Source organism: Nannospalax galili, unplaced genomic scaffold, assembly GCF_000622305.1.
Source record: "Nannospalax galili isolate Female #2095 unplaced genomic scaffold, S.galili_v1.0 scaffold75, whole genome shotgun sequence".
NCBI lineage: Eukaryota > Metazoa > Chordata > Mammalia > Rodentia > Spalacidae > Nannospalax > Nannospalax galili.
Window position 1 is genome coordinate 7220482 of NW_008339433.1, and position 10009 is coordinate 7230490.

A 10009-nucleotide genomic window follows, 5' to 3' on the forward strand; every position below is an offset into this window, starting at 1 on the left:
ATTTGTTTTTCATTTCTTGGCAGCTTCATACATGCATTTGATGAATTTTAGTGCTTTTCATGACCAATTCAATTACTCTCTCTTATTATCCCATACTTTCCCACTAAAATCTTAACCTTTCTCAACAAGTCCTCCTGCTGTTTTCCTGACTTTGGGGTGTTTGTGTGTGTATGTGTTTTGTGTGACACAACATCAAAAAAGAAGGTGGTGGAAACAATGTGAGAGCTGGATAATGAGGAGGTGTATTGCAAAAAGTTATCTTCTGGACATGACATAGCCATTGTACTATTGAAAGCACTGTAGATATTATTACTTAAACTGCACAAGATCTACACAAGATTGGGCATATCAACATTTTATCATAGAAGGGGAAAAGTTCATGAGCCCCCTTTCATGAGGGACTATAGACAGTTCTTAGTTTTTAGTTAAATACCTTGAGGCACATATGGCTATATATTTCCTGTGGTTCCTGGAGTTTACCATATTGGAACTGTATATTCACCACAGAGATATTTGTGAATTAGCTCAGAAAGAAATTTTCCAAATTTAAGCTTTTTTATTCTTTCTTATAAAAGAATATGGTGGGTAATCCAGAAAAATTTGAATACAGCTGATTTCAATGAGAATGACGAGAGCAGTAACAGACAAGGACTGAAATCAATTTATCCTGCCCAATATTCCACTGGTTAGGGTCATTTCACTTCTTTTTTGGAATCTTTGTAAGTATGAGGCAATAATGGTATATGTAGAAGTAAGTAATAAAATTCAATAAATTGATTTGTAAACAACAATTATAAGGCTGGGTGTGGTGATACATGCCTTTAATCCCAGAATTCCAGCAGCAGACACAGGCAGATCTCTGTGAGTATAAGGCCAGCCTGGTTTACATAGTGAGTCCCAGTCCAGCCAGAGCTACATAGTGATAATGAGTCTCCAAAAGATCAATAATGAGAGAGAGAGAGAGAGAGAGAGAGGGAGAGAGAGGGAGAGAGAGAAACTACAGAAAATAGTAAAGGATTTACAGAAGACAGAGACTTTTTTTGAAAAGGATACCTCACCACACATACGGATATAAATTAAGCTTTGTTATAAACTTAAATTTCATGAAAAATTTTGAGTTCAGTGATGGCACATGGGAAATTGTAATGTAATGCTATTAACTCAAAACTGTCTAATGTATGAGACTAAAGTTTGGCATTAAGAAATAATGAGAAATCTATGCTTCTTTATCTCCTTTTTGGCACCAAGCCCCATGCCTCCAGGCTGATGAGGCAGATGTTGAAGCACAGAGGTAGTTGATTACTATATGGCGTGGCTAGCTCTCCCCAGGTTCTGAGCAATTGTAAAGGCAGACTGGGACTAGTGAATTAAAGCCATCCATCAGGCTTGTTGCAGCACAGTGAGCAACTGCTTCTGCTGACAACAGTGAGAATTGAGCTTTCACAATGGAATGGAAACATAAGGATTGGAGATTTAAAATTAGGGACCATTTCAGGAAACACACTGGCAAAGTGGAGAACGATTATTCTATTGGATTTTGAAGCCACATTTGGCTTTTGCCTAGAGACATGAGCCATTTGTCACAAAAAGTACAAATAGCCTATGACGGAAAGAGTTGAAAGCTTTTAATGTACTAAACAGGTCATATTTAATTATCAAAAGCAACTATCATTTCTATTCACTTGCTGTGCTGTATAATCTGCAATCACAGGTGTCCCAGCCTCTCTATATATCAACCAATTCAACTTTTATGGAGAGACAAAATATTTCACAATGACCAAGCTTGTGATCTTTCTATTTTCAAGCTCAGGCAGCCCATGTATATATGTTTCATTACAAATAGAATAAAAAGCGATAACCCTGGGAAATTAATTAACACAAAGCAGAGGGGATGCTTGGCCACGATGCATTGCCTTGCAAGCTCTGCTTCTGCCTCCACTAGTAAATTGAATCTCATGCATTTTAATACACATTCAGTGAAAGAATGGACTACATTTTTTCTCCCAAATGCCAAATCAGTTGAATTTCTCCACTTGTGTATTTGTTTATCATACTGCCAGGAAAGACTCATCTCCAATGCATTGTGTTTATGACATTTCACACAGGAGAGCTATTGCACCTGCCACACACAGCCACCACACTCACTCAGTTCTGAAATTCTGTACAGCAAATAAAACTTAGGTACTAGAAATTGCTCTTGCAACAAGGTTTTGCTAAGTACAATTAACAAACTGCCTTAATTCAAAGTATTTCATACAGGGTTTAGTATGCTATCTCATTTAAACATTCATTGACAACCATTCATTGTGAAACTTCCTTATAAGTATTTTTTGCCCCACTGTGCTAAGTGCTTAGGATACTGTATACTGAAGAAGAATAAGTAAATCAATTTTCTGTTTTGCAGAAAGTGTCTTGATAAAAATTGATACAGAAATCTGTGAAAACACAGGAAAAAATTGATAATATATAGTGAAAGTTCTAGAAACTTAAAGAAGAATGCTTTGGATTTGGAGAAAGTACAGAGCGAAAATTCAAATACAGGTCAATGCCAGCAGAAAACATGCTATTTGTGATGACTGATGATAGGCTGCTACAGTTTTCCATGGGATTTTATACCTTATATCATAGTCTTCTAATGGCATTGCTTTGAAAATTAGAAATGATTTCTCATTGCACTTATAATTTATTAAAATGCAAATAGTCATATTTAGTGAGTAGCTGCCATATGGAAAAATTTAGGCATAAATAGAAAATGTGTTAAAATGAAAGTGAAGCCAAAATGATGGCTCACACTTGTAAAGTCCAGCACTTGGGAGGATGAGGTAGGAGGCATGCCTTAAGTTTGAGATCAGTCTGTGCTACATAGTAAGTTCCCTGACTAAGCTACATAGAGAGATTTTGCTTCAAATAATGAAGAAAAGAAGCAAGTCAAAGATGAAAAGGTAAACGTAAAAGGGATCCACATTAGGAACCAATTTGAATAAGTTACTACATAAGTATTGGTCTTTCTTAATTTTTTATTGTTTAATGCATATGCGAATTGATATGACTTACATTCCTTTTTTCTTTTTTGAATTTTTGTGAATTCCATACACCTTGAACATATTTAACCCCCTCCCCTATCTGCATCCTTAATATCTCCCCACCAGACCTCATGCATTCTGCAATATGTGTTAAGGCCTACCGACCAAAGTTAGTGTCCCCAAATGTTACTTGGTGTGAGTCTGTCCACTGAAGTCTGGTTAATTTATCTACTGTCAATCCCTTAAAGAAAATCTACTTTTCTCTCCCAGTAGTCACGGGTTGCCACTAGTTTCTCAAGTAAGTTTGAGACTTCTTAACATTTCTCCACTTCTGTGATGGTCTTTTGCATGAGTATTGTGCTTGCTGACAGCATTGTGTAAACTACTATGAGCACCTTCCCAGAAGCCTAGAAAGCTCTCATTCCTTATGATCTTCCACCATACCTGGCTCTTGCAGTATTTTTACTGCCTCTTCCACAATGGTCTCTTGAGCTCTGGGTTGTTGAGATTTGATATAACTGTCCTGCTCAGGAACAAGCATTCTGCAGTTTTGTGAGTCTTTAAACTTTGGCCAGTTGTGGCTTTCTGTATTAATCACCTTCTGCTGGGTAAGGAAATCTCACTGGTGATAGTGGAGGGATGCACTAATATTCTTTCCCCCTTAGGTTCAACTGTACTCCCTGAGTCTTAAGTGTAGAGGTTACATTGTAGATATGTCACTTAGGGTTGGGCATTTCAGACACACTCATTCTCCATTTTTAACCAGTTGTAGAATTTAGATCCTCTCCAAGCCGTTGTCCGTTGCAAAAGTACTGTTAAGTATTTTTTCATGTCTGTGTTGGGATTCTTTTACTGCTTTGAGCTTGCATGGGACTTGTGCAAGCTATCACAGCTGCTGTAAGTTGATATGTGTATCTGACCAGCTATCTAAAAAAAATTCTATCTTTATTGAATAATTAAAGTAGAATTGATGTCAGCAGTTCTGGTAAAATTCTGCTGTGCATTCATCTGGACCTGGCCTTTTTTTACTGAGAAGGCTTTGCATTACTATTCTGATTCCTTTACTTATTGTTAGGTGAGTTATTGATCTCTTTATGGTTTAAGTCATGTGATTATGTGGAATTTAGAAATACTACCATTTCTTTAACATTTTCTAATGGTAATAGAGTATAGATTTTTAAGATAGTCCTAATGTTTTGGGTCTTTTTTTTAATGTTTGTTGTGACATTTTCCCTTTCATCTCTGATTTTGTTGATTTTGCATTTGACCTTTCTTTTTGTTAACTGGGCTAAAGATCTGTTCACCTGGTTTATCTTTTCAAATAACTAGCTCTTAGACTCTTAGATTCATTGATTGTTTCTATTCCTTTTATTTCATTGATTTCAGCTCTGAATTTTATTATTTCTTCTCATCTGCTGGATTTGGTATTTGTTTTTCTTGTTTTTTTCCAGATTCATTGAATTGTACCTTTAAGTCATTTGTTTGTGCTCTTTTCGATTTTTTAATGTAGGTGTTTGGAGCTATGAACTACTCTCCTAGGACAGCTTTTCATGTTTCCTGGAGGTTTTGTTGTGTTGTATTGTCATTTCAATTTAGTCCCAGGATTACTTTTATTTCTTTCTTGATTTTTTTCATCAGATATATAGGATTTTTTTTTAAATTTTGTCTTGTATAGCTTTGGTATCATGGTCATGACGATCTAGCAGAATCAATTTCGAAAAACCACAATATCTTCAAATTTTTGGAAGAACCTTGGAAGAATTGATGGTAATTAACATGTAAAAAATGCATGTAACTCAGCAGCCATTTGCTTGGTATATATTTTTTCCATTCTTTCACCCTAAGGTTGTACCTAAGCTTGAAATTGATACGATTTCCTTGAAGACAATAAAAAATGGATTGTCTTTATTAATCCATTCTTCTAATGTCTCTTTTTATTGGGGAAATTGCAGCCATTGTTATTTAAAGTTACTACTGCAAGGTATCTATTGGTTACTGTTATTTTCTGTTTGGGTTCTTCATCCTATTTTGCATTTCCAAAATTATACAATTCTTTTCATTCAGCAGCTTCTTTGGTATAGTCATTCCTTCCTTCCATGTTCTGTACTGCCTAGAGTATTCTCTGTAGGGCTGATTTGATGGACATGATTTTTTTCGGCCTGTTTGTATTGTGGAGGATTTTTTTTCCTCTTCAACTATGCTAGACAGTATTGTTGGGTAAAGAATTTTGATCATTTTAGAACTTGGAGTACTTTATTCCAGGATCTTCTGGCTTTTTACAGTTTGCATTGAAAAGTCAGCTGTAATTCTGATGGGTTTTCCTTTATATGTAACCTTTTTTTTTTCCCTAGCAGCTTTCTGTATATTCTCCTTGTTCTGTACATTTAGTGTTTTTGCTATGATATTCCTAGGGGAGTTTCTGCTCTGTTCCTGTCTATTTGGTGTTCTGTATGCCTTCTGTATCTGTATGGATATGTCTTTTCTTCAATAATCCTTTTGAAGTTCTGGACAATGCCATTGACCTGAGATTCTTCTGCTTACTATTTTCCTGTGATGAACAGATTAACTGTTTTCATGATGGCCCACATTTCTTTCATATTCCATTCCTGTGTATTTATTTCCTCTATTTTTTGGGAGGCGGATGCAGTGATCTTTATTGATGGTACTCAGGAGAGTAGGGTTCTCAAAATCCCTCCCCTTCTTCTGGGGGTCTGGGATGGATACACTCTGTGTGTTGGATCAGAGTTGGGTCAGTGTTTCCCCAGTTGGCAGCCTCTCTCTTCTTCTTTTGGGGGGGTCTTGCAGGGGAGAGTGGTCCAGAACTTCTTACCTCTTGAATGTCATGTGAACCATGTGGTTCATCACCCTATTGTTGCAGCCAAATTTGTTGTCGTACCAGGAAATAAACTTGGCAAAGTAGTCAATGAGGGTGATGCCATCAAAGCATCAAAGGTAGAAGAGTTGAAATTGCTGTTAAAGTCACTGGATATTACCTGGTCCTCAGTATAGCACAGGATAGACTTTATGGTCTTTCTAAAGTCTGCTTCACCACCTCTTTGATGTCATTGTATTTAGCAGCTTTTTCTAAGCAGCATGTCAAATACAGGACAGAAATAGTAGTAGCAGGAAAATGGAAGGCCCTGACAGTGAATTTCCAGTACAGTTCTGGGTGACTTTCCCATGGCCTTGGCAGTGCCAGTGAATGCAGGGATGATGTTCTGGGCTACCATCATGTCAGTTTCCCAGAAGGACCACCAATAGTGTTCCTGCTGGCCATGATGGCATGAAATTTGGTCACCAGTCCCTCAACAATGTCTAAGTTGTCAGAAAAGACCTTGGCCAGGGGACCTAAGCAATTGGTGGTGCAGGAGGTGTTGTTAATAATCTTGAGTGAGTTGTCATACTTCTCATGGTTCATGCCCATCACAAACATGGATACATCAGCAGAAGGGACAGAGTTCATGACCCCTTTGGCTCCATTCTTGAAGTGGGCCTGGGACTTCTCCACAGTAGTGAAGACACTAGTAGGCAACATCACCCTATTTGACAATGGCAGGATCTTGGTCCTAAAAAATGGAGTTTACTTTCCAATTGACGACAAGTTTCCTATTCTCTGCCTTCACTGAACTATGGACCTTGCTGTCAGTGGAGTCATACTGGAACATGTAGACCATGTAGTTGAGGTCACTGAAGGGGACATTGATGGCAACAATATCCACTTTGCCAGAGTTTAAGGCAGCCCTGATAACCAGATGCCCCAAGTGGCCAAATCTGTTCACTTCATCATTATGTGTCATGGGTGAGGCTGGCATTGTATGAGAAGATGCAGTTGTCCCTGGAAAGAGAAAGAATAGAAAGCCCATTCCTGAGTTTAAGAAAATAATAATAATTTTGTATCTTTTGCTTGAGCTTTCTAGGTCTTCAACTTTATCATTCAGTCTTGATATTCTGTTGGTCATTTGATCCATTGTACTTTTTAGACTTTCTTCTGCCATTTCAAATTGGCTTATTGAATTTTGCCATTCTATGTTCATTTCATTCTGAGTTTTCTACAATATTTCTCTCTCTTTTGTGATTTCATGTTTCAAGTCCTGAATTGTCTTTGTCATTTCATTCAGCTGTATAGTTGTACTTCCTTGAACTTCAGTCAAGAGTTCAACTCCTATCCTCTTTGAGTTCTTTAAAGTGTTTGTGTGGTTTTTAAAGTCCTTGAATTCTTTGAGATGTTTGTATAGTCTTTAAAAATCACTGAATTTTTTGATCAAAATTAAATTCTGTGTCCATGGTTTCCTCTTGGTATTTCTCATTATAGAGCACTTCTATACGAGTGGTGGAATTTGGTGGAGACATATTATCTTGGTTTTTCAAATTATATGTCTTTTTGTGTTGTGATCTGGGCAAATGAATATTTTTTGTTGCTTTTATGTCTTATGTGAAATTCTAGCCTGACATTGTTTAACTGAAGTTTAGTCCTATTCTTATTGTTGATGTAATTTGGATGCTTTCTGATCACATATAGATAGCCAGTTGGTTTTGGTTTAGATTCTCACTTTTAGTTTTTTACTTGGAGGAACCTCATGGTTCCAGGCCAGCCAGTTGGTAACTCTCCAGGAGGGTGAAGTTTCTTAGGCCCAAGGATCTGGCTGCTCACTAGATGAGTCAGGAATCCTTCAGAATAGGCAATGGGAAGGTAGCTAGGCCCAAGGAATGCCAATGGGGAGAGTGTGGGCTATTTCAAACTAGCTAAGCCAAGTAGATGTGAACCCAGTATGAATGGGGCTGGTCACAAAGCAAGGGCACGGTGACATGGTGAGTGGAATCTGGCTGCACATCAGACTAGTTGGCCATTCTCTGGCAGCAGCAACAAGAAAGAGCTTAGGCAGACGGTGGTCTGATGGGAACAGGTTAATAGTTTTTTTTTTTAATTTTCCATTTATTTAAATATCAGTAACAAATTCAGACATCTAAGTATGACATTAATATTTTTGAATGAATAAGACATAAATTCTTACAAATAGGAAAATAGCCACACAGTATTCATTTCTCTCCATTTTTCAGGGTGGCTTTATAATCTTGTAAAATTCTTTACAACATGTAATAGAATAAAATCTATGAGGCTTCATTTTCAACCACTTGAATTTCATTCTTTTAAATTAAAACTTATTTTTATTGATTTGAGAATTTCATACGATGTATTTTAATCACCCTTTTTCATAGAAAAGGAACTTTATCTGTAAGGTACATTCCACCTCTAACACGGTGAATGAAATACTTGCTATTATAAAAACTAAAGCTAGGGGCAGGGGGAGATGGCTCAATGATTAATAGCACTGGTTGCTCTTGCAGAGGACCCAGGTTCAGCTCCCAGTACCCACATGGCGACCAACAACCATCCTTAACTCCAGTTTCAGGGGAATCTGATGCCCACTTTTAACCTTCAGAAGTATTACATGATACAGGTGCACTTTCATACATTCAGCCAACACAGTCATACACAAACAAGTAAAAATAGTAAATAAAATAAAAAACTAAACCTGAAGCCTTTTTCATGTTTTCCTATTTGTCAACTTTGATTTTATATCCTGGCACTTTGAATTCTTTTTCAGGAAGTCTTTGCCTATGCCTATATTTAGAACTATTTTCATCTAAATTTTTTCTATTTTTAGGTCTATGATCCACATCGAAAATATTATTGTACAGTATATAAATCTAAAAGACATTGGACTAGTTTCATTATTCTACATGTTAATGAACATTTTCTCAAGTACCATATACTGAGAAGACTTTTTGGATATATATGGTAAAATTTGTCTAAAATCAGGTAGCTGTAGATATATTGGTTTACTTCTGAGTCTTTGATTCTGTTCTATTGATTCATGTTTCTGATTTTGTGCAGGTAGCATGTCTTTTTCTTACTATGAATCAGTCGTATAGTTTGAAATTATTTGCTATGATATCTCTGATTAGTGCTTTAGTACAAATTTTAGGATTATATTTTCGATTTCTGTGAATAATGTCACTGGAATTTTTAAAGATGCTGTATTTAATATAGAAGATTGCTTTTGTCAGTATAGACAGTTCCACGATATTAATTTTGCATTTCCCGGAGTTTGGAGTGTTTTTCACTCTTCTAGTGCCTTCAGTTGTTTTCTTTTGTGTTTTAAATTTTTCATTGTGGAAGTTTTTAATGTCTTTAGTTTGTTTTATTCTTAGGGTTTTTTTCTAAGTCAGCATATTGATTTTTATACGACTCACAAACTAGTAACATTCTTCCAAATGATCTCATTCTTTTCATTAGTAAACATGTATTATAAAGGATTGCAATGATTTATAATTAGTAAAAAAATATGCAGTTCATCAGTTCATGGGCATCTCGGCTGTTGACATTTCTTAGCTATTGTGAATATAATAGCAATAAACATGGATGAATAACTGTCTGTGTGGTAGGATACTGATCCTTTGGGTATATGCTCAGGAGTGGTATAGCTGGGTTATATGTAGTTCTAATCTTAAACTTTTGAAAAACCAGAACCCTGCTTTCAAAAAGTCCAACAGAGAGTGAGTATTCCTCTTTCTCCCCACCCTCTCTATGATTTGTTAACATTTGTTCATTTCTTTTCTTCATGATAGCCATTCTAAAGGGAATGAGAAGAAATATCAGAGGAGCTTTTAATTTGCATTTCCTGATGACTATGGATATTGAATACATTTTTAAATATTTGTTGTCCATTTATGTTTATTCCTGAGAACTTCTTGTTCAGTTCTGTAGCCCATTTTTATTGTGTTATTTGTTTTCTTATTATTTAGTCTGTTGTGTTCTTTACATATTCTAGATTGTGATCTGTCAAATGTATAGCTGGCAAAAATTTTTCTGCCATTTTTCTGTCTCATCACTCATTGAAGTATTTTCTTTTCTGTGTAGAAACTTTTTAATTCTATAAATTCCCATTTGGATTTAATTGTTCTTATTTCCTGAGTGTCATTTA

The 10009-nt window shown here is 36.1% G+C and overlaps 1 pseudogene; it reads right to left on the minus strand.

Annotated features, from left to right (window-relative positions):
- Nucleotides 1-5849: 5849 nt before the first annotated feature.
- Nucleotides 5850-6991, minus strand: LOC103734891 (annotated as a pseudogene).
- Between the last annotated feature and the right edge of the window lie 3018 nt (nucleotides 6992-10009).